This window comes from Petaurus breviceps, unplaced genomic scaffold (assembly GCF_028583685.1).
Source record: "Petaurus breviceps papuanus isolate PSGF00001 unplaced genomic scaffold, PetGlider_PUasm1.0 90847, whole genome shotgun sequence".
NCBI classification, from domain to species: domain Eukaryota; kingdom Metazoa; phylum Chordata; class Mammalia; order Diprotodontia; family Petauridae; genus Petaurus; species Petaurus breviceps.
Window position 1 is genome coordinate 11,819,352 of NW_027187360.1, and position 26,329 is coordinate 11,845,680.

The window sequence follows — 26,329 nt, forward strand, 5'->3', positions numbered from 1 at the left end:
AGAGACAGAGAGACAGAAACAGAGAGAGAGAGAGAGAGAGAGAGAGAGAGAGAGAGAGAGAGAGAGAGAGAGAGAGAAATACACAGAAATATAGTGAGAGACAGCAAAAGACAAAGAGGAAGAGAGTCACACCAAGAGAGAAACAGAGTTAGAGAGACAAAGACAGAGATAGTCTGAAAGAAAGAGACACAGAACTAGACAGATGGTGAGATACAGTTACAGAGACCAAGTCAGAGGGAGACAGAGAGGTTTGGATCTGTTGATATCATTGCAGTGAGGAGATCATAGGGTAGAATTTGGGCAGAAACTCTCCCCACTGATGCAAATCTTGGAGAATTTCCCAGGCACTGAGAGCAGAATATCACACCAATAACCAGTGGATCCCAAATATCAAAACCTCTGCCAGGCCAGTCCCTCCCTCTGTCCTGTGTATTGTGGCAAACAATAGATATTTATTTGATCCTGGGGACATAAATGAGTCAATATATGTATGTGAAGATTCCTAGTGTTGGTGGTATTAAAAAGGACATATTTCTAAATGCCATTTATTTTTATAATCTAGGGTGTCCCAAAAGTCTTAGTATGGTTTTCTGTTATTAAAAGTCGTGGTGTTTTAGACTAGAAAGGACCTCAGATGTCTCTCACTCTAAGACTTTCATTTTATGGGTGGGAAACTGGGCCCAGAAGGGATTAAATGAATACTAAAGGGTGGTGTTAGTCTGAGAACTCAAGACTTCTGACGTCTGCTCTGTTTTCTTCCCTCTCTATAACCCTCCAGGCCAGGGGGCGAGGACCTGCTCTATGCCATAGTGTCATGTTTTGGTATTAATTGTTTTTCTTCAGATACTGTGTTCATAGGTTCTGGTAGAGATTTCCCACCTCCCCTGTGCTGATTGTCCTTTCCACTCCAGTCCACAATGATTTTTCCCTCCTCCAAATTCCTATAGCCTTATTTATAAGACCCAGAACTCATTTATCATAACCTGCGTTGTGTCATTAGCATTCCCATTATGTATGCGTATATTAATCCTCCAACTTGATTGTAATTTCCTTGCAAGTAAGGATCACTTCGATACGTTTTCATATTCCACAGCACCTGGAGCAGTGCAGTGCACTTTGGAGGTGCTCAAAATATTTTTGTTAAATGATTGTTAGCCTTATATTCCTAAAGACAACTGAAAATTCAAGGTTGAAGGATCTGCCTTTAGATTTATTCAAAAAGCAGTCAAGTGCCTGCAGTAACATAGATCCTGACCTCAAGGAGTTTACACTCTATTTGGGTGCCAAAGGGGTGGTGACATGTACAGATTAAGTATAATAAAATAATAAAAATTAAATAATGAAGGTAAGAAGAAGGAAAGATCCAGATGAAATGTTTTGGAAAAATTTGAGGAGGCACAGAACTTTTTTTGGCTGTGGGAATCAAGGAAGGCTTCACTGAGGTGGTATCTGATGGAAAAATGTGTATTCTCTTTCATGTATAAGAACGCCATTTTGTACATAGTCAAGTATTAGCAAGAACATGAAACCCTTGACAAGGAAATGGCAACTTCAATAGAGGAAGCAAGCACCTAGATTCCAGGCTACGTGAGGTGGTTTCTTGAAATCACAGTACCTTGTGGTTTGGAGGACTATTACCATGGGGCAGGAATTACACACATCAGTCTCCATAATCCAAGCAGATGGGAGAATTGAGGTCAAATACCTACTTTGGCTTGAATTTTCCTGGTAATTCATCACGATCTGTCTGAGAAATCTGGGCAAAGCAGAGCTTTGGCCTGGACCACTCAGATAAATGTCCATTTTTCATGATGCTCTTTGTTAGTGGAAACTTGGTTATTCTTAGGCACTGCCTCGATCTTGGGGAGTTGAAACATATAATTACCAACTTGTGAAGCTTTGGGTCTATTGGTATGGATCAAGAAGTATTTGAAGGTTGGAGAGGGTTCATGGCAACATCCCAGGACTGATGCCTACTTTGTCTTCCTGAGCATGGTCACTGAACTAGAAACTATTTTAAGGAACTTTTTTATAAGATGACCATAGTTTTATCTGGGCATGGTTTTATCATGGCCCATTTATCATGGACCCATTTTATCATGGGCATGTGTGATAGTAATGGCAATTAAAGATTCCCCTGTATTGGCTTGGTTTTCAAACTGATTGTGTTAAAACCCAGAGCTTGTTAATCCCACCTGTGGGATGGACTTGTTGATGTGAAAAGAGAGTCCTGAACTGGGAGGAGCTGGTGACGTTGATTTGGAGAGACAAGAGAGAGGCAGAAGAACTTTTTTTGGAAGCAGCACCCATGTGGAGGCAGGGAGAGAGACTGAGAAGGATTGCTGGGGCCACTTTGAATCGCCCTGGACTTTTGAGACCTGCCCCCTGAGCTGCCAAGGACCGAGAAGACATGGCTGTTTTGCTGGTACTTTGTCTGTCTGTTTTGATGTTGTTTTGCCAGATTTGTCCACTGGTGAAAGACAGTCCTGTTGAAGAAGTCCTGGAACCTGGCTGTTGGCTAAGAAGCCCTGAGACTGTCCTGCAGACAGAGAGTGAATACTGTCCACTGGTGAAGGACAGTGCTGTTGTTGCAGGGGTCTGGAGACTGTCCTGCAGACAGAATGAATACTGTCCACTGGTGAAGGACAGTGCTGTTGTTGCAGGGGTCTGGGAACCTTTCTGTTGGTTCAGAAGCCCTGAAGAAGGATTTTCTTGTTGTATGTTTACAGAAATCCTGGGAGAGGGTTTTGCTAATGTTTTCAAGGGTTCTAGGACTGTTCTACAGACAGAGGATGAATTGATGAAGGGACTGGCAATGTATCTTGTGGCCTTGCTAAGCCTTGTCTCCCCAGGAACTAAGATTGCTGAGAACTTGCCTCCTGTCAAGATGAAGAAAAGACCTCCATTTGGGTATTAAGTGCTGTGTTTAAACTTGATGTAACTCTGGGGTAGATTCAATTGAGATCCAGGGGTGGGGAACTTTTGACCTTTTTGTGCTCTGTGATTGACAAATGAAGGTATAGCCTAGGGGTGGAGAAGTATTTAGACCAGGAACTTTGTAATTGATTGAATGATTGGAAGGTCCTGGGGTGGGGTAGTCCTTGGAGATTGTTTAATCACATTTAGTAAATGCTGTATTTGGAATGATGTCATGTTTTGATCTTCTCTGTTCTTGGTTGGTCACTGAATAAAATGGAGAGCACCTTTGCTGGTATTTTGAACCTGGGAAGTTGCCTTTCCTTGGCATTACATTACAGCATGGCACACCTGTAATCCCTTCTGCTAGAGGGGCTGAGGCTGGTGGAGTGCTTGAACTTTGATTTTCTGAGTTTCAGTAGGGCTGTGTCAACTGGGTTTCTACACTAAGACAGCACCAATATAACGAGCCCCCCAGGAGTAGATGGCCACAAATTTATCTAAAGAGGGGCAAGCTGGCCCAGGTTAGAAATGGGGGAGGTTAAAGCTCTCCTACCAATCAGTAGTGTGACTGGCCTGGAGTGGTTGCTGCACAACCAACGTGGGAGAAATAGGAAGACACAATCTTTGAAAAAAAAAACAAAAACCAAAACCAGTTTTCCATAGTTTTAAATTTTGGGATAAACTTGATCGTGGGCACGCAGTTCTGGGTCTGAAGTTAGGAAAATTCATCTTCCTGAGTTCAAATTTGACCTCAGACACTTAGTAACTACATGACCCTGGCAAGTCATTTAACCCTATTTACCTCAGTTTCTTCAACTATAAAATGAAATGGAAAAGAAAATGGCAAACCACTTTAGTGGTTTCTTTTGCCAAGAAAACCTCATCATAAAGAGCTGGACATGACTGAAATGACTGAATAACAACAAAGATCATAGAATCATAGGTGTAGAGTGAGGGGGGTATCAGAGGCTACCCCATCTAATACTCTCATTTTATGGATGAGGAAATTGAAACCCACAGAAGTTTAGTGACTTGACCAGGTAACACAGCTAGATGGAAATTCCGGGTGCAGAACCTTCCAATAGAAAGCTGTCATTTCCAACCTCCAAAAACAGCCTAGAGAATTAAGTAGATTTTTTTTCTTCTAAATCTTCAGAGCTAAGAAATGTTTTTGAACAAGAGATGTTCAAAAGAATTCACTCTCCCAGTAAAATAGCCCAGCAGAAATGGGTAAAATTGTTTATATTTGGGCCTTGTCAAACATCGTGGAATGATTCATCTAATATCCTGTTCTCAATAAATTCTGTGAGCCTTTGACCAGTCTTAGGCTTCACCATCAAGCCATGTGTTTTAGAAGAAAAAATCCATGGGATTCTGATTAATTTATACTTACATGTAACTCATCAGAGCCTGGTTTTGTAAGAGTCATCAGAGTCACATGGTTTCCAAAAATCCCTGTGAGATTCCTCAATGATGTTTCGTAGTCTTTCCAAAGCAGGAAATTGCTTTTAGCCAAGGGAAAGAGTTCCCACCCCGCTAACTTCAAATTCAGTCTTCAACTCCATTTTAACTGTTGGACTAAGTACAGACTTTGAAAGGACGTGTTTTGCATCGCTTCTCACCAGTGTTTGGCTGAATGAATCATCGCTGATACAGCTGGAACTCTTGGCATGCCCTTATTGATAGACAAGCAATGGTCATTGTGTTATTCAGGGAGAACATTTCTGTTATTTCCACTATTATCCTTTAAGTCATTGGTAGAGATTTCAGTCTTTCTTTTCTCACAGGTAACATATAAGGTGAGAGGGTGAAGGAGATGATCCCAGAATCACAGGATTTGGAACTAGAGGTGACCTTAAGAGATCATTTAGGCCAATCCTCTCATTTTACAGATGAGGAAATTGAGGCCCAGAGAGAAGACATATCTAGTCCAAAGTCACACAGGCAATAATCAACAGTTAGGATTTTAACTTAGGTCCTCTGACTTCATCTCTATCATATCTAGTACTTATTGGAAAGCTTCATGTAAGATTTGGTGAGAAATGGGATTTTAGTTTGTCAGGGTGCTTCTCCTAATCTGCAAGGTTATAAGACCCATCTGCAGGTTTTTCCCCTGCCAGTGACCATTTTAAGATTAGGTTTCTTAGCCAATCTACAAAATCAGCTACATTCGTTCAAAGAATATTCGAGAGAAAATATAGTCAGCCTTTGGAGCATAAGCTGAGTTAGAGGGAATATTGGAAAGTAGCTCTTTCTTTGCAATTTCTTTCTTAAGTTCTTTCACACCCCCTGTCTTCCTTAATCCTTGCATCCCAAGAGGTAGGTAGGGCAGCCTTTATTATCCCCATTTTATGGAGGATATAACTAAGGCTAAAAAAGACTAAGTGAATTAATTGCTTGAGGTCACGTGGTTAAAAAAAAGCAGAGACTAGAAGATATTTATTAAATGTTGCTTATAACTCACTTTTATGTAACACTTCACAGTTTATAACATCCTTTCCTCCCAGTTCCCTATAAGGTAGATAGATTGAGGGCAGTGAGTAAACTCGGACCCACTCTGGGCAAAGCCAAGCCTGCTACATCTGCCCCTACTTCCAGCTATGCAGTCAATCCAAAAAGGTTCTTCCAAAGCCCCTGGTTAGCAGATGGGGTCCAGTTATGGAATATCTATCTCAGCATGCTTCACGGTCTCTACTACCATGGTCTTCACTACCACGGTCAGTTCCATGGTATACCATTACCTATGCAGGCTCTCCAGTATCTCCATGTGAGAACCTTGCACCAGCTGAGCCAGCTGACTCACTCTGCACATGCACCAGACCCCGTTACTTAATTACTGCTATTTTATAGACAAGGATGCTTTGGGAGCCTGTCAGTTAAGCAACAAGCACTTATCAAATGCCTACTACGTTCAAAGCCCTAGAGAAGCAAACAAAGGTCAAAAACAGTCAATGTGGATAGACAATATGAAATGACTACGTACAAATGAGATACATACAGGATAAACTGGAGTTAATCTGAGAGGGAAGGCATTAGTATTGGGAAGGCTTTGGTGGGGAGGGGACCACGAAAGACTTCTTGCAAGAAAGTAGGATTTGAGCTGAGTCTCAAAGGAGGCCAGGGAAATCTGGAGGCAGAAATGAGGAGAGAGGCCATTCTAGACATAGTGGACAGCCAGTAAAAAGGCAGAGTCAGGAGATGGAGGAATGGAACAGAAGGTGTCATCACTGAGAATGGGAGGGGAGTAAAGTGAATCAGAGTCACACATACAATAAGGGTAAGAACCGGGACTCACACCCAAGTTCTCTGACTCCTCTTTCCACGACACCAAAACGATTCTCCCCAAGGTCACCAATGATTAATTTTTTTGTGTCTTTGGATTGGACCTGAGATTTCACTTCAGTAGGGAACTCTGATGGAGGAAACTCTTTCTCCTGTGAAATGTAGGTTGATAAAAGTTTTACAACTTACAGCTAGATCTCCAGTTAAGAGGGCAGCTAGATGGTACAGAGGATAGAGTGCTGGATCTCGAGTCAGGAAGACTCCTCTTCCTGAGTTCAGATCTAGCCTCAGACACTAGCTGTGTGATCCTAGACAAGTCACTTAACCCTGTTTGCCTTAGTTTCCTCATCTGTCAAATGAGTTGGAGAAGGAAATGTCAAACCCCTCCAGTACCTTTGCCAAGAAAATCTCACCCACCAAGTGTCAGTGATTCCCATGGTTCTGTTCTCAGCTCTTTTCTCTGATCTCTTAATTCTCTCCCACTGTGCTTGCATTCATTCTCATGGCTTCAATTGCTACCTCTCTGCTGATGAGTACAAAGTCTATCCAGTCCGAATGTCTTGAGTTCCAGTCCTACATTTCCAAATACATTCTGGAAATGCCTGAGTGTCCAGTTGGCAATTCCAACTCAATATGTCCAATACTGAATTTGCCATTCTCTATAAAACTGACCCTCTCCCCAATTCTTCTTTTTTTTTTTGGTGATCAGAATTACTATCCTCCTTGACCAAAACCTGAAACCTTGTAGTCATCTTTGCCTCTATCGCCATCAGCCCATTCACCTAATCACTTGCCAAGACTTGTCAATTCGAGCTCCCAAATATCTCTTGGATCAATCTGTCCCCTTCTCTCTACTCACATGACTATAGCTATAGTTCAGGAAACTAAGAAGGAACATTCAGACATATGGAGGGAGGAATGAGAAAATGTAGTGTTATGGAAACCAAGGGAAAAGAAGACATTCAGAAAGAAGGTGTGACAGAAAGAGTCAAGAAAATGACAAGTGAGGAAAATGCATTGGATTTTGTAAGTAGTTGTTGAAAGGCAGCAACAGTGTAATGGATACAGAGTTGGCCTTAGAGTCTGGAAAATCTAGATTAAAGTCTTGTCTCTAAAACACATTGGTGGTGTGACCTGAATAAATAGCTTAACTTCTCAGGCTCCAGGCAGCTTTCTATGACATACAGGTCACAAAGAGTTAGACATGACTGAAAAATGACTAAATAACAACAATCTCCAATTAATAAGAACAATGACTACAATGAAGTGGTAACGTTATTCAAATCCACACTGGACATTTCCATTGGGCTAGATCCACCCACCATATTTTATATTATTATAGCTTAAATAATGTGAATTTGAATACATGCAGCATTCATTATTTACACTAATTGGGGCCTACCTGTATGTCATAGAGGTTTCAGGAAAAAACCTGGACTTTCATGAACTGATGGAAAGTGAAGTGAGCAGAACCAGGAGAAAATTGTACACGGTAACAGCAATATTATACAATTAGCAACTGTGAATGCCTTAGCTATTCTCAGCATTACAATAATCAAGACAATTCTGAAGGACTAATGATGAAAATGCTACCCAGGGAAAAAAACTGATGGAGTTTGAATGCAGATCAAATCATACTTTTAAAAAATTTTATTTTTCTTGTTTTTTTTCCTCTTTTTTTGGTTGTGTTTTCTTTCATAACATGCTTAATATGAAAATATGTTTTACATGACAGAACATGTATAATCTATTTTAAATTGCTTGCCTTCTTAAGGAGGGGGCATAAAAGGGACAGAAGAAGAGAATTTGAACTCAAAATTTAAAGAAAGTTTAAAATTGTTTATACATGTAAATTAGAAAAAATGAAAAAAAATATCCTACAGAAGAGAAAAAAAAGTAGTTTCCTTATTTTTCTTTTTTAATCAAGTCGATTTTTGCTGTTGCTTTGTCTGAGATCATGATTGCGTCTCTTGATTTTTTTCCTTCAGCTAAAGCATAATGAATTTTTTCTAGCCTTGAAAAAAAATCCTTCTAGTGTACAGATCTAACCTTCTTTCTCTTTTTCTTTTTCTCCTCAAAACCCTTCAGTAGCTCCCTATTTTCCTCAGAAGAAAATACAAGCCCTTTAATTTGGCATTTAAGGTTTCCCAGAGACTGACTCCAACTTACCTCTCTAGGATTATTTCTCCTGCTTATAAACTCTACATTCCAACCGAACAGAAACCTCAGAGTCAGAAACTGTTGGAGCTTGAAGTGACCTTAGAAATCACCTAGTTTATTAGTATCATTTTAAAGAAGAGGAATCTGAGATCAGAAGAGGTTAAGTAACTTGCCCATGTTCACAAAGGTGGCATAGCTCAGAACCAAGATTCGAAACTAGATGCTCTGATTCTAAAAACACCATGTACACCCCAGCTCTGTTGCTGCTTCCCTAGCTCACTCTGCCCTCATTTCTTTCTTTCTTTCTTTTTTTTGGAGGGAGGAAGGCAGGGCAATTGGGGTTAAGTGACTTGCCCAAGGTCACACAGCTAGTGAGTGTTAAGTGTCTGAGGCTGCATTTGAACTCAGGTCCTCCAGACTCTAGGGCCAATGCTCTATTCACTGTGCCACCTAGCCACCCCCCTCATTTATTTCTCTACCATGCTTGGCATACACTGTTTCTTTATCACCTCTTGTTAAAATTCTTTTCTTCCTTCAAGCCCAGCTCAGGTACACCTTCATTCATGAGGGCCTCCTTTACTTCCCCCTCCTCCTCCAAGCTGGAAGTGATGACAACCGAACTCTTCTTAGACTGCCTTGTCCGTTATCTCTTCTTTGCTCCACTCCCGTCTGTGGTGTAGTGGCTAGAACCCTGGTCTTAGAGTCAAGAGCCTTGGGTGCTAGTACTACATATGATAATCCCCCAGAGGAGTGTAAACTGCTTGATATCAGGTATCCTTGTGTTTTAAATTCTGCACAGCATCTTGCAAGCAGTACTTAATATTGTTTGATGAACTCAAGTGGACAAATTTTTAGAAACTCAGAGCTCCTAACTTTTCTATCCAGAGCCCTTTCTATTAGGGAGAGGGGTTCTCAATGTATAGTTTCCAGTACCATTTCTCACAGTATTGTTTTTTATAACATGGCAACGTCCTTATTTTGATTCTGGAATGAATGGTCTACACAAGTACTTAAAAAGACACTAACTATGCCCTAATTCCTGCCTTGTCTAAGTGCAATTCTATTCAAAAATTTAATAAGTATCTACTATATGCCCAGTCCCCATGCTAGGAATTATGGTAATAATGGCAGGGGAGGGGGAGACAAAATAAATCTAGGACACAATTCTGGCTCTCTAGAAACTTACCTTTTAGTGGGAGAGATAAGAAAGGCACATAAAGAGGGTCAGATTTCAGCTATGCCCTTTCCCTATGTGACTTGCCCTAAGCGAATAAGACATTTCATCTCTCTGGGTCTCAGTTTCCCAATCTGTTTAAAAAAGAAAGACTTAGACTAGATCAGTAGTGCTCAAACTTTGTCTGAGGATCCCTTTACACTATTAAAAATTGTTGAGGACTTCAAAGAGTTTTTGTTTATGTGGGTAGAAATCAAAACTAATAGAATTTTAAAATATTTATTAATTCATCTAAAATAATAAACCCATTGGGTGTTAACAAGTTATCGTTTTGTGGAAAAAAACTATATTTTTCCAAAGTTAAAAAAAAAAAACTAGTGAGAAGAATGGCATTGTTTTGCATGTTGTTGTTTTTTGCCATTCTTTATTGTCTGTCTTCATAGAAGACAGTTGTATTCTCATATCTGCTTCTTCATTCAGTCTGTTGTGTTATGTTGTTGTGGTTAAAGTACATGAAGAGGGGTGGTTAGGTGGAGCAGTGACGGCCCTGGAGTCAGAAGTAACTGAGTTCAAATCTGGCCTCAGACACTTAATGTAAAAACTAGCCATGTGACCTTGGGCAAGTCACTTGACCCTAATAGCCATCCAAAAAGCAAAAAAAAAAAAAAAAACTGCATTTGCCTCATCCCACAAATTGGGGTGGCCAGGTAGCAAAATGAGTAAGAGCACCAGCCCTGGTGTCAGGATGACCTGGGGATCGAATTCGGGCTCAGATAATTAGCACCACACCCAGAAATAATTGGCCATGTAACCTTGAGCAAGTTAATTAACCCCAATTGCTTTAAAAAAAAAAAGTACATGAAGAAAATCTGGCCCCACACAGATATGTAGCAAGAAAGGCAGGAGTAATAAGAAAATAATATCTTAGTATTACTATGAAAATAATTTCAATTCCTTGGCTTCTCTGAAGTGGTTTTAGATCTACAGAACATATTTTTTTGAATCACTGGACTAAATTATTACTAAGGTCCTTTCCAGGTCTAAATCTATGATTGTCTGAAGTGAAACAGAGGGGTCCAAAGCCATTTATAACCAAAAGCCATAGTGTATGCTGTGAGAGAATGCTATGAGAGATCATAGACTCATGGACCATTAGGACCTTAGTGGTTACTTTATAAACTCCTCAACTGAGGACCAGAGAAACCAAGTTACTTGCCCAAGGTTGCCTAGCTAGTTATAGTGCTGTAACTAGCAATTTTTATACCAAAGAAAATCTAAGGTAAGTGGGTCAGAATTCAGTTTTGATTCAGTTGAGGGGTGGGGACAGTAGAGACACGAGGGTACAATGAGGCCTCTGAAGATATTTCAGGTGACTAGATCAGGGCTAAGCTGGAAAGGAATTCACCTAAAGTGTGGCTACTGGTGAAAGGAAGGCAGGAAAGAGGTAATAATCTTCTTATTTTAACTAAATTTTCTTTGCTAACAGTGCAAAAAAAACCAAAAACAAGCTTGCTAACAATGCCAAATTCAATTGTTTCAATACTGCTAGAAGACTGCAGGTACTGTCAGTGCACTGTGAATTTTGGCTGTCCTGGAGCAAAGACTTAGTTTCCCAATGCTAGTTATGGCTCAGGCTAAAGTTAGTGTCAGACCTGGGACTAGAACCAGACTCCCTTGACCCCCAGTCTAGTGCCCCTTCTGCTGCACCACACTCAAGTTTCAGATCCTATTTCTGATACTACCTAGGTCATCTTAGTGGACCTTGGTTTCCTCATCTGTAAAACTGGGATCTATCTATAACTATGATCTTATGATGGTTTGGGGAAGGGAAAGGGAGAGAACAAGCATTTATTAAGTGCCTACTGTGTGCCAGTCACTGTGCTAAGGACTTTACAAATATGTCATTGGACAGTTGAGGAAACTGAGGCTGGCTGAGGGGAAGTGACTGTCTAGGGTCACAGAGCTTGTGTCATCTGAGGCTGGATTTGAACTCAGATTGTCCCGAGCCTAGCATGATATCCACTGTGTCACCTAGTCTAGGCTTTTCAAATCTCTCTCTCTTTTTTTTTTTTTTGCCTTTTGGAGAGCAATTGGGGTTAAGTAACTTGCCCAAGGTCACACGGCTAGGTTGTTTTGTGTGTGTGTGTGTGTGTGTGTGTGTGTGTGTGTGTGTGTGTGTGTTAAGTGTCTGAGGTCATATCGGAACTCAGGTCCTCCTGATTCCAGGGCCCGCACTCTACTCGCTGAGCCACCTAGCCGCCCCAAGGCTTTTCAAATCTCAAAGCAAAGCAGACTGAATCTGCCACTATTCCCATTAACTAGCTCATGTTCACATTATGGATAAGATGTGTGATAGCCATGCTCATTGCATTTAAACATGAAAGGTATAAATTCAAAGGGAGGCAATCTTTGTGTAGAAGAAAAGAACTATAATAATCTGCTATATATCTCAACCTCATTCGTTTTGATAAGAAACTATATCAAGCTACCTCCCAAAACAACAGGAACTTTTTAAAAAATTTAAAAACTCAAAAGTTGTTACATATAACCTGTTGAAATATTTAAAAATTAAATTAAAATATGACTCTTAAAATGTACGTTTCATTATAAGTCATTTACATAAGTTATGAATTATGAAAAGTGTATGAAAAGTGGAGTGTTCCTACTTAAGAGTTTGGAAGTGACTGAGTTAACTCAATCCCCTCATTTCATAGAAAAGGAAACTGAGGTGCAGGAAGAAAAGTGTCCTGCCAAAGGTCACCTAGCAAGCTAGAGGTAGATTTTGGAATAAACCCTGGACTTTCTAACCCTTGATCCAATGCTTTTTCATTACCTTATGTCATTGTTAGCAAAAGGAAAACCATGACCTTGTTTTTTTCACATTATTTTAAATGATCAATGTGCTTCATTCAGTTTTCATTGGAGTAAACTCATTGTGTTAGTGCCCCTTTAGTTAACTTTGACTTGACCTTTGTTTTATTGAAAAAAATCAATGTGAATAGTTCGTAACAACAACAACCACAACAAAATATTCTGTAATTTTTCACCTTGTTTCATTGTCCTGTTGACAATGAAATCCTAGATCAGGGCTAAACTGGAAAGTAATTCACCTAAAGTGTGAATCCACCAAATCCACAATTTGGAAAACTCCAAACAGGAACCACAGAGCTAGAGATTGAAGGGTTCTCAAAGTCCAATCACTTCCTTTCGCAAATGAGGCAAAGACAAATTAAGGGATCTGACCAAGGTTGTGCAAATAGTGCCTGGCAAAGACAGGATTTGAAGCCAGGTCCTCTAATTCCAAAGCCAATGTTTTTGCCATTGCAACATTCCAGTTCTAATTCTACCATTTTATGCATCTATGACTGTCCCTTTGGGTGTGTCATAAGATTTAGAGCTAGAAAGTGGTGTTAGAAACCATTTCATCCAACCCTCGAATTAAATGGAGATAATTGAATCCTAGGGAGGTTGTTACTTGGTTACCTAGGAACCATCTCAGTAGATGGGCCAAACCAAGTTGAGGGTAACTGACAGGCCTTAAACCCATCGGTGAGTTAGAGGGATGTCTACCACAAACATGTGAAGACTTCCCCTTTTGGAATGGGTGGATGAGAACAATTCGTTTGAATGGCCATGAAGGTGGTAAGCATGTGCTGTGGGGTTCTTAGAACTTGGTCAGACCTCAAGGAAGCCACAGTCATCTACTGCATCCGGGCCATCCCCAGTCATCTTGATTTTTGTTTTGCCACTGGACTTTGATGACTCTGGAATAGAGAGAAAGGCTGACAACTTTGTGCAACTCTGCTTCACTTAAATCAAATTCATGAATGAGTCAAGACATGACCCATGATATCACCAGTCCTCTTTAGAAGTGAAGGATGAACAGCAAGTAGCAGAATTAAATTGAAGTCTTAGTTCCAGACTCCAGAAGGACTGCTTTTCCCACTCTACAAGGCAGAAGGCCTAGGCAGGTGCAATACCCCTCACCCTCAGCTTATTCTCTCTTTTCCTGTCCTTTCCTTTCCGTGGCTTAAACCTCCTCTCTTGCCCCTCATTCTCAGCCATCTCAGATGTCCAGGATAACTTTTAATGAAGTACAATATTTTCTTCCCACCCTCCCTTCCCACATGGGACAGCATATGCAACAGCAGCATATTGAAAGCCTTCCTCACACCTTAAGAAATGTGTGAGTTTTAAGTTTGAAGAGGTACCAGGCAGTGAATAAATCCAGCAGTAACAGATTAGACCTTCTAACTGTCCTTTATTTATCTTCCTCAGAACTTATACTTTGTATAAAAGCTACCCTTCCCAAAAGATTTTAACTCCCCACTGCCACCCACCACGCTGCCATAAAGAGATACCGTTCCTTTTTGACTCCTATAACATGTATAAGTTTCACAACCTTTCCCTTTGTGAGATTGGAGTGTTCTTTCGTGTCCTGGATAAAAGATGAAGAGGAAAACAGCTCTCTAGCATCATGCTTAAGACGGGTACAGAGCAGAGATGGATTAGGAGAAGAAAATACAAGTTGGTCAGGCAGTTGTATATCTATCTGTTTATTTGTGTAAAGGATAAGATCACTCCAGTGTTTAAAAGGTTGATTGATGGCTCCTTGGGAGTGGCTCCCAAGAATGGATCGTTTGAGAGCATGGTTTTTAGCCTTCCCTTTTTGTATCATTTATCCCGCTCTGTTCTGTTTGCATGCTTTCAAAGACTGTGTCTTTGTTGTTCTAGCTCTCCCTCTCTGACAAAACTGGGAGGGAAATAAAGGAATATAAGAGATGGGTTTTGGCCAGGTCCTTATTCCTACCAGGTGAATAGATCACAATCTTGAATTCAGGAAGACGTCATTTCTAATTTCATCTCAGACACTTACTAGTTGGTATGACTCTCAGCTTGTCACTTAACCTCTGGCTTCAGTTTCTTCATTTATAAAATGAGGGGTTTTAACTAGGGCACCTTTAAAGTCTCTTTAAGCTTTAAATCTGTGATGCTATAGTACAGTAATATACCCTCTGGATTCACTCTCAATTGCCACTCAAACTGGTGACATGTTGGGGCCTCAGAGGGCAATGACTACTTCTCCTGTTAGGATTTTAGAGATAACTGAGGGGTGGAGATGAGAGAGTTCTGTGGTATTAGGACTCAAAAGCCCCTTCCTGGTGCGCTCTCCATTGATTATCAGCCAGCTGGATAAGTAACTTGTAGAAGAAAGTATTTACTCATGTGGTATAATAGGAGTAGTTGGTACATATTCTTCCTTAAGCACATACAGAGTCTGTGGGAAAGTGGGCTCAAGTTAAGAGGGCATATATGGCAAAGGGGTAATACGGCTCCTGGTGAATAGAAATCTTTTTCTCTTTTTGTAGAATATTCATGTGGTTCCCCTTTCATATGTACAGCTCTCAACTGTAATCTATGGATTGATGTCCTTGTAGAATTATGAAACTGATTTTCTTCAGTGCCTCTGGTTTGTTCTCAACTAGGATACAGATATTATTATCAGTCACTGCTCATTCCAGGGATACTGCTACCAATGCCAATTAGATGTCCAAATCTTCAGATCTTTCATAGTTTATAAGGTCATCTTCTAATCAAGGCGGATTAGACAAGGGAGACAGAGACTTCTCCCCCAACTCTCAGTAGATTCCCTATTTGGCTAAAACTGCTCTGTTACTGGACCGGATTGCTAATGGAATATTAGATTCTGAATCTGCTTGTTGTTTTGTCCATCCCCACAGTGACTAATGCTTATAAGTCAATCCTAAGAAATTTTCTGGGTTGTGTCAACTGCTTTCATCCAATTTTACCTAGTCTCTACCTTTCTTCAACTGGTGGATTCAATAGAGATGTCTAGGAATTAATTGTTCACTCCTAATTTACAATTTCTATTGATTGATCTTATCATTTAATCAAAAAGTTCCCCTCCAAAGGTATATAGGACTTATGTATAAAAAGTGATATAAACAAATTAAAAGATCAAGAAATTACCTTCAGATCTCTGAAAAGAGGAATAGTACATGATAAAACAAAGAACAGAGAGGATCACAGAAGATAAAAATGGATAATTTTGATTATATAAAATTAAGTTTTTACATAAGCAAGTAAAGTTAGAAGGGAAAGAACTATTAAAAAACTGTGCATCTTTCTTTGATAAAGGTCTTATATTCAAGATATATAAAGAATGGATTTTAAAAATTTTATGTGTTAATATCTAGTTTATTGTATTTATGTTTAACTAGGGAAATAAACAAGACTCATCTACACATTACATTTTTAGAACAGTGGTCATTAACAATGCATCTAAAAATCACACAGACGACCCCTAGTTACTGAAATACCAACAGACCTAAGTGATAATTGGTAGAGGTAGGAACTGTTATAATCATTTGGAAAAGGAATTTGAAATTATGAAAAGAAAATGAATAAAACATCCATACCTTTTGACCCAGACATCCTGCTGTTGGATCTAAGGAGTTGAGTGATAAAAAGAGACTTTGTTATCTAGCTTCTATCTTCATCATTCAATTGAAACTATTCTCTTCAAAGTTACCAGTGATATCTTAACTACTATGTATTAAAATTTACAAGAAAAAAAGCCCCAGTAGATAAACGGTCAAAGAATGTAGACAGGCAGTTTTCAAAAGAAAAAAAATCTAAATTCTCCAAATCCCTAATAATTAGAGACATGCTAATTAAAGCAACCGAGGTTTCACCTCATACTCTTCAGATTGGTAAAGGTGATTTTAAAAAGTATAATGATAAATATTCAAGAAGTTTCAGGAAAACAGGCACACTATTTCACTCTTGGTGTAGCTGCAAACTGGTATAGCTATTTTGGAAAGCAATTTGGAACTATGCCCTCAAAGTAACTAAACTGTCCATACCCTTTGACCCAGTGTTAACACTTCAAGGTCTATCTCCCAGAGATCAAAGAAAGAGGAAAAGGACATATATACATACAGAAATATTTAAAGCATCTCTTTTCATAGTAACAAAAGACTTTTGTTCCCAGCAAAGGGAATACCTACCTATTAGAGACTGGTTAAACAAATGGTCATAGGTGAATGTAATGGAATATTATTGAACCACAGGAAATGAGAGAATGGACATTTCAGGGAAAACTGGAAACCCTATATGAAGTGAAGCAGAATGAAGTGACCAGAACCAGGAAGACAATTTATACAATAACATCCCAAGGAAAAACAGTTTTGAAAGACTTTACAATTCTATTCCAAGCAATAACATATAGTTATTATTTCAAAAATGAAGCCTGCTTTTCACTTCCTGCCATTGAGATGGTAGACTTAAAAGGCAGAATTTGATATGCATTTTTGAACATGGGCAATAACATTTGACTATGCATATTTGTAGACAGAAGTTTTTTACCCCTCTCATTTTGGGGAACTGGGAGGGAGAGAGAATAAATGCTTGTTGATTAATAAATGAAAAAAAGAATGTTCCCCCTTGGTTAATGTACCAGGGCAGAATATCTTGTTAGTTAAATTAATTGAAGTTGAAGGGTATTTGACACCCCTATTATACTAGCATCTTCTGGGACCTATTAGAATAGCACTCAATGTATGTAAAAAGATTGATTTAATAAGTTAAGTGACTTGCCCAAGGTCACACTGCTAATAAGTGTTAAGCATCTGAGGTCACATTTGAACTCAGGTCCTCCTAACTCCAGGGCAGGTGCTCTATTCACTGTGCCACCTAGCCACCCCGGCAAGTTAGTTTTGATAGCCCTATCTCCATACCTTTATATAAGACTTGGGCCCTATGGCTCCCCTTTCTCACTTCTGACTCCTCGAACCTGTAAGTTCTTTTAAATTGGAGTTCCAGTGTGACCTTCTGTGAAGCCTTTGCTGATTTCCTAGTTTTCAGCTCTCCACCACCACTGCCAAATTACTATGAATTTTGTTCTCATATATTTTGAATTTGCTTATCTAAACAAGTCATATCGTCCTCCCCCACCATTCCCCCGTTATCCACCCCTCAGTATAATATAAGCACTTTGAGGGCATGGACTACTTCATTTTGCATCTCCTGCAGCAAATGTTTCTTCCCAGTACAATTCATCCTCTACTCAGCTGTCAAACTGATCTTCCTACAGCACATTCGACCATGTTGCTCCTCTATTTAATCAATTCCAGTGGCTCCCTACGGCCTTCTGAATCAAATATAGAAGCCTGTTTGGCTTCTTAAGCCTCCATAACCTCCCACCTTCCTCACTTTCCAGGCCTCTCAGCCCTTACCGGTCCCCTCCACTAACACCATGTGCCCTGGAATCTAGTGATGCTGGTCTCTTTGCTGCTCCTCCCACAAGATGCTACCTCTCCAGACACCAGGCATTTTCGTTGACAGCCCCTAGCATAACCTAGAACTCTCTCTTTCTTCATCTCAGCCTCTCAGTTGCTTTCAAGTCTCAGCTAACGTTCTTCCTTCTGCAAGGAGTCTTTCCTAGTCCTTAATTTTAGTGCTTTCTATTGGAGGTCTCCAGTTGATGCTGTTACATCTTGTTGATTATAATTGTTCTGTTGTCTCTCCAATTAGATTGTGAACTCCTAGAAAGTCTTTGGCCTTTTTTGGTATTCCCAGTGCTTAACACAGAGCCTCGAACATAGTAGGTGCTTAATAAATGTTACTTAATTCATTGACCAACTGCAAGTCATAAAGTAGGCACTTAATGTTTCTGGAATGTGCATTTGAATGAGGAATTCTCGACAAAGGCAAAGATTTGGGATTGGTATCTGTGGAGGGAACATCCATTCCGATGAAATCAGATTTTTTTCTTTTTGCATAATGAAGAAGATAAGAATGACTGAGGCCACCTGAGAGGCAGCTAGATTGGGGGAGTGGCAGGTGAAATCCATGAAAGTTCAAAGAGCCAGAAGAAAATCAAAGTTTCAGGTAGGAATTCTGGTGCCCAGGGCAAATTTAGTTGGGGATGGGAGGAGATCAAGAGACACTAGAAATGTTATGGTGAGAGATCCAAGGACACTGGCTCCTGGTGGGGGGAGGGGAGCAGGGACTGCAGGTTTCCTTTCAGTAAATAGGAGGAATTCCACAAGTGTCTCTACTGAAAGGTATGTCGTGGTTTCCCAGAGAATCTTGCTACAACTATACAGCATGGTCAATGACCAGCCCATGACCCAACCCCTCCCCTTCCCCACCCAGGTTAGAGGTTATTTAGAGGTAACAGGTGTTGGGGGATGTAGTGGGAGAAGGTTAACTCCAGGAAAGTGGTACAGCTGTGATAGGACTCTGTGGGCCATGGCCCAGGACCTGGCAAGGGAGCCAAGATGACAGCCCTGTGCAGACTTGGTGGAGGATCACAAACCAGAGGACCACTATGAGGAAGAAATTGGATCTAGAGCTGAGTAGTCCTTTAGATAAGATTGAGCTTAATTCTCTCATTTTACTGATAAGAAAACAGGTCTATAGGAGCTATTTCTCCAAAATTACACAGATAGGAAGTCTTAAATTCAGGAATTAATCCTAGTCTTTTTACCCCAAATACTCTATACGACACTGACAATCTCCATTTTACAGATTAGAAAACTGAGGCTGAGAAAGGGGAAAGAATTTACTTCATGTTACACAAGGAATTAGTGGTTCTGGCCTCCTGATTTCTTAGTCTAGAATTCTTTCTTTCCTTTTACTACAATGGCCTTCAATTCTTCTTTATACTTTATTGAGAACATAAATCAGTCTTCCATCTCCAGGTAATAATTGAATTTCAAGCTTAATTTCTAATTGTGAGGTTCTTTTATAAGGACTCCCTCCTCTCCTTAAAGAAAATTCAGGCATCAGCTAACAACAGGCAGGGGAGGAACTTTTCTGAGTAAGAGAACATTACCAGTTCCCTGGAATCACTTCACAGGATGTTGTCCAAGGTGGGCTCTATTTGGGAATTTTATTTTGTGTCATTCTAAACATTCTCCCTAGGGTCTATTTACATCCTGTCAATTTATTCCCATAGCAAGTTTAACAACCTAGCAAGTAAGTGGCCCAAATCAACTAGATTACTGATTCCAAGGCCTTCTGTCCCAGGGAAGAAAGCGAATGAATCTGCCCTATTTCTCATTCACCAAACACAAATCACGACTCCTCTTGGGTAATGAGTTCTCCCTTCAAAATAGAAAAAAAAGCAAAAACTATGCCCAGGATCCTTTTATGGAAAAAAAAAAAAGAACCTTTGGGGAAAGGTTCTTAGTTTAGTCTAGTATTGACCTGCTGTATAATTTAAAGTTTACGTTTCTGACTATCTAAATCGAGTGTGTGTGTGTGTGGGTGTGTGTGGAGAGGGGGTGTGATAGAAAATGGGGAGATATTTTGTGAATTGTGTATATTTGATTCCTTTTGAAATAAACAGTTCCAACCAAACCAGATCTTAACTCAGATAGCAGGAAGCCTCTTTAAATAGTTGATTTGTCATTTTTATAAGAAATTATTATTTCCACATTGGACTTAGCAACATCCCAAGGTCCTCTTGTTTTTTTGCCTTCTCTCATTGCTCTGAAGTATCTTGGTGCTGAAGTCTGGTCTGTCTTTGTGGATCAGGTAATCAATTACTGCAAAGCTAAACTCTAGGAATGATAAATCTTTGTAATCTATCTCTGAAAGAGAATGGCCCTGATTTAAATATCCCATTGATAGGGTCTATTCGAAGGGTTGGGTGGTGGAGGGGACAGAGCTGGGTGTGAGCCTTGGCTTAGGAGCCCCTATGATCTTAGCTTGTGGAGAAAGTGATTTGTAAATTTTAAAGTGCAATAGAAATGTGAATATATGTGTGATTGTTATTGTTCTTCACCTTACCTTCTCCTATATGAAGAGAATCCTAGGAAGGCCTCCAGCACATTGAGAAGGTCCTCTCTAGAGAAATTACAGAAAGAAATGGAAGAGAGCCACATGGAATGAGAAAGTGTGGAGAGGTTTCAGTCTGTACTGGTGGACAGAATAGCCACAGTGCAAAATCACAGATCCTTCAAGTAAATAAAAAAAGTTAGATATGTGTCTGTATAATATTTATTTTATATTAAAATTAACAGTATTTATTTTGCCTGTCTCTATTTATAAATAAAAATTATTTTATGTCATATTTATATAATAGATTTATTTAATAATTTATATATATAATATATAAACATAATACATATATCTGTACATATACAGATATATATGCATGTATATGTACATATGTATGCTTTGTGACTAATGCTTTTGCATACATCCTCTTTTATCCTCAGAACTTCTCTATAAGGAGATAAATGTGAGTAGTATTAGAATCCCACTTCTTCTACTTGCTATCCGTGTCATCTTGGCCATCTTACTTCTCCTCTCTGGGCTTCATTTTCCTCAACTATAAAAAAGATAGTCTAGAACTAAATAATTGCCAAGAGTTTTCCTAACTATAAAATGCTTTAAGAATTCTGAAACAGTCAGATTTCCACAGCAAAACCTCAAACATTTGATGTCCTAATGTGGCCATATAGGTAAGCTGGATATGGAGTACTGGGAAACACATTTCTGGGGAGATCATCCCTGAGTCATCCAAATCCCCAAAGTGAACAATTGAGTCTATGGTTTAAAGAATGATAGTGGAAAAGAAGAGAGGCACATAAATTTAATAAGAACTGAGTAAAAGATACTTTGGCTTAAACCCTTGTAAAGATCAAAACAAGTCTGCCTGTGACTACCAGTGCCTTCTCTGGATGTTTACGCTTCTCTCCCAATATCATGTAAAAACACAATTTGCTGGGAATATTTGTGAGTGCCCTTGCTCTTTAGCTGGGACTACTCCTGGTGGTATATTTGGGGTTAATGCACTAACTTGTAAGCAAACATCAAAGCCCTTTTCTTTACAAGAAACATCAGAGATCGCCTAAGAAGTGGCATAAACTACTCTAACTCTGCCTGTCTCTGCTAGAATTTTACATACCTTCTTAGCTTGTGTATTGTTTTAAAGGGTCTGACTGTTAGATGGGAGTTCAACAAATGGTAAATCTGAATGATTCTCTCTGTTTCCACCTCCATTATGGGGAAAGAAAATATTATGATTATTAATACTAATATTAATGATAACAGCAACTCTGATTTTCAGATCACTTACTAGTTTAATAAGTCTTAATGTTATCAATTAAGATAATATTTGTAAAGTTCTTAGTATGATGCCTGACATATAATAGATCTTGTTGTCCAGTCATTTTTCAGTCATGTCCGGCTCTCTGTGATCCTGTTTGGGTTTTCTTGGCAAAGACACTAGAGTGGTTTGCCATTTCCTTCTCCAGCTTGTTTTGCAGAGGGAACTGAGGCAAACAGGATTAACTGACTTGCCCAGGGTCACACAGCTAGTAAGTATCAGAAGCAAGATTTGAACTCAGGAAAGTCTTCCTGACTTCAGGTCCAGCACTCTGTCCACTGTGCCATCTAGTTGCCTCACAGAAGGTATTTAATAGAGGCTTATTCTCCTCCCTTCCCCTTCCTCACAGTAAGCTCGTGAGGTAGGTAATAGGGTGGTATAATGGTTTGAGTGACTCACTTGTAATTAAGAAGACCTCAGTGGAGAAGCATCATGGTATATAGTGTATCAAGCAATGAACTTGGAGTTGGGAGGTTAGTTCAAATTGTATCTCAGATGCTAATTCTTTTTGCAACCCTGGGCAACCTCTCTGTGCCTCAGATTCCTCATCTGCAAAATAGGAGTGGAAGGTGGTAGTGTGAGACTCAATGGCCTCTGAGGTCTCTTCCAGCTCTGAATTATCTTATGACCAAATCCTACCTCTGACACTTGCTAGCTGTGTGACCCAGTACAAGTCGCTGACTTTCCCTGTACCTCATTTTCCCTGTCTGTTAAAGAGATTAATAACAGCCCACATTTATATAATGATTTACATCTTGACTCATTTGGTCTTTACAACAATCCTAGATGAGAAAATGTAGAAACTGAATTTCAGAGAGCTGAAATGACTTGCCCAGAGTCATACAACTAATAAGGTCTAAGGCAAGATATGAAGCTCCATCTTCCTAACCTTTCAATTCTTCAGTCTCCTTACATTCTGTGACACACTCCTTCAGTCCATCTCAGTTACACATAGGAATGGTCATACATTGGATCTCATCATTATCCAGAAATATTCCATTTCACTAATTAAAAATTTCAACATTATCTGACCTTAAGATCCCATCATTCCATTTTTCCCTTTCCCCAATCCTTCCTAAATTCATTCTTTGCCCTCATTGAGAACTCCACTCTCTCTACTCCTCAATATTCTTCTGGGGCCATTACCCTTGCTGTGACTTCACTTTCTTCCTTCTGTCATTTAATTAACCAATTTATATCTATGCTGTCTTCTAATCTTGAATCCCTTGCTCCCTTGTCCTATTACTCTCCTCCCTGAGCTTCAGTCCCTGTATCACCAATTTCCATGTTGAACATTTCAAACTAGATGTCTCAGAAACATCTCAAACTCATCATGTATAATACTTAACATTATTTTTTGCCCTCTAAAATGGACAAAAACTCACCCCTCTTTAAACTTCCTTCTTTCTGTCCAAGGTACCCTTATTCTTCTACTTTCTTGGGTTTATAACCTTGGTATCATCCTTAAAACCTCACTCACCCTCAACCCCCATGTATAATCAGCTGCCAAATCTTGCCCTTTCTGTATCCTCAATAACTCTTGTATCTGACTCCTGTTTACTCACACAACTACCACTTTACTTCAGGCTCTCATTACCTCATACCTGTTAATGAGATAGCCCTCTCCTTGGTCTTCCTACCTATCTCTCTCCACTTCAGTCATTCCTACACAATACTGTCAAAACAATCTTAAGAAGAGATCCTGCCACATCATTCCTACTCAGTAAATTCCAGTGTCTTCCAATTACCTCTAGAATCGAATATGAATGCCACTGTTTAGCTTTTAAAGCTCTTTACAATCTTACCCCAACTAATGTTCGCAGCCTGTTGGACATTACTACCCTTTCGCACTCTGCAATGTAGCCAAATTAGCGGTCTCTGTTCCTCCCACGTAGCCCTTCAACTCCTATATCCATGCCTTTTTACTACCTGTCCCATATGCCTAGAATATATTCCTTCCTTACCTTTCCTCATAGAGTCCTTCTGTCCCTTTAAGACACAGCTCAGGCATACTGATCTACTTAGTTATTCCTTGGATTTATTCTCTTTGTTTTATATATAGTTACAATATAAATATGTTGTTTCTTCCATTAGAAATATAAATTCATTATAAATTGGTATTATTCCATTCTTTGTCCTTGTATCCCCAGAAACTAGCACAATGCCTTGCACAGTCCAGGCACTCAATACTTATTAATTAATTAATAAAATTCCCTTCATGATGATCTCAAAGAGCATTCTTTGCAAGTCATTGTGATCAGAAAATTTATTACTCTCTGATGATCATTCTCTCCCAACTTAGCTGGTCCTTGGATGATAGACATTTTGACCATCAACTCATCTACAGATCTATATTCACAGCCTTTCTAGTTTTTCAAGACCTACTAGAATTTGTGCTTTGATGATATAGCCTTTGAGTTAGTGGGGACTGGGGAAAATGTCTAGTCTGCCATCTTACTGGTCCCCTGGTATACTTATTTCCATAACATGGGGAGTCCTTGAAAGAAGTCTTTAAAAAAAAATGAATCATTTTGTGCATTACTTTTGTTTCTGAATATATCCCTCCCCCCTCTCCTACTCTAGGAACATTTTTGGTTAAAAAAAAAGTATTAAAAGAAAAAGAGAAGCATACACTTCAACAAAATTAACAAGTCAGACTTTATATGCTATGTTCCACACCTGTAGTTTCCCACTTCTGCAAAGAATGGAGGAAGGTGCATTTTATCAGCTCTTTCTGGGACCAAGCTTGGGTCTTATAATTGCACAGCATTTAGTTGCATATTGGAGGTTTCCATGTACATTATTATAATCATTGTGTATACTAGTTCTCCTGGTTCTTCTTGCTTTGCTCTGTTTCAATTCATATAAGTCTTTCTGTGTTTCTCTGAATTCTCCACATTGGTCATTTCTTATGATGCAGTAATAGTCTATTATATTCATGTGACACAACTTGGTTAGCCCAGAGGTTCTCAAAGTGTCATCCTGAAACCCTTGTCATGGGGGTCCACAAAGTCAAAACTATTTTCATAACAATACCAAGGTATTTTAATTTCTAATACAGTAAATATCAATAGATATAGCCCACACAAACAAAAGTTCTTTGGGTGGGGAAGGATTCTTCAGTAATTTTTAAGAGTATAAAGGGGTCCTGAAGCCAGAGGTTTTGATTCTCTCTGGTTTAGCCATTCCACTGTTAATGAGCATTGACTTTGTTTCCCATTCTTTACCACCACATACAAAAAATGTTCCCATGGATATTTTGGTGTATATGAAAACTTTCTCTTTGACAAAGAAGGTCAAAGGAAGATTTTAATGGAAGATTAATTAATAATTCCTTTTCTTTGTCATAAATGTGGCTTTTTGCCCATTTCAATAGGGCAGTCCTTAGCTTATTATTGATGAGGAAGCTTGTTTTCTTCTGGCCATCACCTTCATTGTTTTAGAGAGTGATGTCCTCCCAACCACTCGTGTCTGTGATTTGCATTGTTGAGAATTAGAGATAGTTCATTTTTCATTCTGTCCTCACACCCAGCTTCCTTGACTCTAAGATCACAGTAGTTATTTTCTGAACTTCTTTCTAATCCCACTCCATCCTGAGATACATCAAGATTTGATTTTGAATATCCTGCCTGATGTCCAGGATATAGTGGGTTCTTTTGGTCAAAGCAACATGTTGGGCCAGTGTTTAGCTTTTACATTCTATGTTGTATGTTCTACCATTGTATGTTCTAAGATCCTTTCTGCTTCTAGCATTTTATGATTATGAATAAAGCTCTGATGTAATTAATTTTAGTTACCAATTAGTGAGCTGAAGAGGTCATTTGGGGGAACCATGTTAGAAAAGAGAAAAAAAAAAGAGCTTGCCTCAAAGAGTAGTGAAGAAATTTCCAATTGTCTTCTGTAGTATGCCCAATCCTAAGTATCAGTGAGATAACACACAGAAAGTTTAGCTACCCAGGCTTGGGTAGTGAGATAGCAGAAATTTCTCTTGCTAGATCTGAAAGCTGAATTTCTAATTCAGAGCTATGACTTCCTTCTCTTTCCTTAGGAGAAACAGTATCTCTCTGAAAGATCCTGGAGGATTTGTTTACTTTTTTTGTCTGTATCTCCCTTTGCTAAACTGTCAAGGGGTCTCTATATTGGAACTGATAGACTCAAAGGGCCCCAATTTTTTTTTAAAGAGTATGGTATAATGGAAAGAGGAAATGGAAGGGAGCAAAGAGAAGTGGAGTTTGATTCTTGGCTTGACCATTAACTCATTGTATAACCTTGGAGCAAGTCATTACATTTCTCTGAGCATGAGAGCTAAAAGAAGCCTTGTGAAAGACCATGGATATGGAGTCAGATAGTAGAGTGTCTGGGCACTATATAAATACTACTTGCTTATTATTAAGATTATTAATTATTCCAGCTCTGTCACCTTCTACCTTGTGACTCAAGTTAATGTACCTCCTGTTACCTCAGTTTTTATCCCCTATAAAATGAGGCAGTTGCACTAGATAAACTCTGGGGTACCTCCCAGTCCTAAAATTCTGTGCTGCTATGGCGATTGTCTAGTCCAGGCCTCCCTTCTTATAGGGGGAGCAAACTGACATTCTATCATTTCAATTGGGTGAATTTAAGGGAATGTGTCTTAGGAAGGGAGCTCA